The sequence below is a fragment of the Colossoma macropomum genome, unplaced genomic scaffold (genome assembly GCF_904425465.1).
Source record: "Colossoma macropomum unplaced genomic scaffold, Colossoma_macropomum, whole genome shotgun sequence".
Taxonomy (NCBI): Eukaryota; Metazoa; Chordata; class Actinopteri; order Characiformes; family Serrasalmidae; genus Colossoma; species Colossoma macropomum.
Window position 1 is genome coordinate 12,410,567 of NW_023494794.1, and position 2,643 is coordinate 12,413,209.

Here is a 2,643-nt window from a genome sequence, read left to right on the forward strand (position 1 = left end):
ACTCATTGAAAAAATTTGGAGCATTATGAAATGAAAAATACGACAAAGGGGACCCTGAACTGTTGAGCCGCTGAAATCCTATATCAAGCAAGAATGTGAAAACATTTCACTTTCAAAAAGGCAATAATTGGTCACCTCAGTTCCTAAGTGCTTACAGAATGTTGCTAAAAGAAGTGGTGATGCAACAGTGGTAAACATGCCCCTGTCCCAACTTTTTTTAAACGTATTGCTAGCATCAAATTCAAAATGCACAAATATTTTTCAAAAAATAAAATAAAATGTAGTTTCAACATTTAATGTCTTTGTACTTTTTCAATTCAATAAAGCGTTAAATGATTTGCTCATTGCATTCTGTTTTCATTTACATTTTTGCACAGTGTCCCAACTTTTTGGAAACAGGGTTATACACATATCCTCCCATTCAGCCTGCAGGTGGGCTTTAGCCCCCCATTCACATTAAAGTTATAAGGAGTGTCTCAGCTTGACTACTCATTGAAGGAGGCACAACAAAAAGGCAGCCAATCAGAACAGATTTACATAAATGGTCTTATGGTCACTGTAATAAAAACAGACTGTTTAATTAAGGGGTGTCCAATCTTATCCAAAACAGGCCAATCTGGCAGCAGGTTTTCATTCCAAAAAATAAGGAGCACACATGATCAATTAAATGAACACTGAGACCAACTGATTAAACCAGTGGTGTCAGGTGTACTCTTGCTTGACTGGAATGAAAACCTGCAGCCACACTGGGCCTTGGTGGACTTAAAGGAACCTTTTATAAAAATGATAAAAGGCTTATTTATATCTTTGCTGTTGTAAACAATGGTAGCATATAATTTGGGTTACAATGGACTGTGAAAGCTGCTAAGTTCTATAATGTATGGATGTGCCAAATCAGCTCCCTTCACGTTGCGATCACTGTAATATAATAATCATTAAAATAAGCTTCCAAAAAAACAAATATAATTTTTGTCTGCTAAATTCATAGCTTATAGTAGCTGTTTCATGCCAAAAAGAATTAGGTAAATAAACCTAGTTCTGCCTCTTAAGCTCCTTGTTTCTTTAAGTAACTTTCTACAACAGGCTAGTGGCAGCACGTCTAACAACTCCTTCACCCAGGCCCTGCGCCAGAACTAAATCATAAAGTGGAGCATCCCATAACCATGAGCTACTTGAGCAAACTACTGACGTCTAAGCACTCAAAATGCCATGGATAAGGTTATGTTAGCTCAAGCGATGCTCTATGTGGTGAATGTGAAGTATATGAAAAGGCATTTTCACCGATAGGAAGGCAACAATATAGAAATACTGGGCTGATACGGATAACTGACCTTTAATACAGTATATGAACAAAAGTACTGGGACACATCTCGAATTTGGGTGTTTCATTGAGTCCCATTGCAACAGGTGTATACAATCAGGCAACTAGCCATGCAGTCTGCCTTTACAAACATTTGTGAAAAAATTGGCCGTTCTAAAGAGCTCCATGAATTCGAGCGTGGTACTGTAATGGGATGCCACCATTGCAACAAGTCGGTTTGCAAAATTTCTTCCCTTCTAGATATTTAACGATCAACTGAGAGTGGTATTATTGAAAAGTGGAAGCGTTTAGGAACCAGAGCAACTCAGCCATGAAGAGGCAGGCCATGTAAAGTTACAGAGCGGGGTTGTCGAGTGCTGAGGTGTATAGTGCGTGAAAGTCGCCAACGCCAGTGCTGACTCAATAACTGCAGAGTTCCAAACCTCCTCTGGCATTAACCTCATTGCATGGGTTTCCATGGCCAAGCAGCTGCATGCAAGCCTTACATTACCAAGCACAATGCCAAGCGTTGGAAGGAGTGGTGTAAAACACACCACCACTAGACTCTGGAACAGTGGGGTGACGAACCACGCTTCTCTCTGGCAGTCTGATGGACAAGTCTGGGTTTGGCGAATACCAGGAGAACTTAACTGCCCAACTGCATTGTGCCAGCTGTAAAGTTTGGTGTGATAATCCTATGGAGTTGTTTTTCAGGGATTGGCCTAGGCACCTTAGCTCCAGTGAAGGAAAACCTTCATGCTTCAGCAGACCAAGACATTTTGGACAATTGTATGCTTTCAACTTTGTGGGAAGAGTTTGGGGAAGGCCCTTTACTGTTCCAGCATGACTGTGCCCAGTGCACAAAGCAAGGTCCATACAGGCTTGGCTAGGTGAGTTTAGTGTGGAAGAACTTGACTGGCCTGCACTGAGCCCTGACCCCAATCCCATCAAACACCTTTGGCATGAACTAGAACGGACATTGCGAGCCAGGCCCTCTCGTCCAAAATCAGTGTCTGACCTCACAAATGCTCTTCTGGATGTATGAGCAAAAATTCACATACACTCCAAAATCTTGTAGAAAGCTTCCCAGAAAAGTAGAAGCTGTTAAAGCTGCAAAGGGGGGACAAACTCCATATTAATGACTATGGACTGTGGGTGTAATGTGAAGGTGTTCTAATACTTTTGTCCATATAGTGTATCCTAATATCAGACCGATAATGATATTCAAGATATCCCATTTATCTGTGAATAATGTATCAGGCACTAGCCTTATCTATATTTTGCTGAACCTCTAACTCTCTTCTTCTGTCTGATTAGTGCGGTTCAGAACTACTACCCACAAA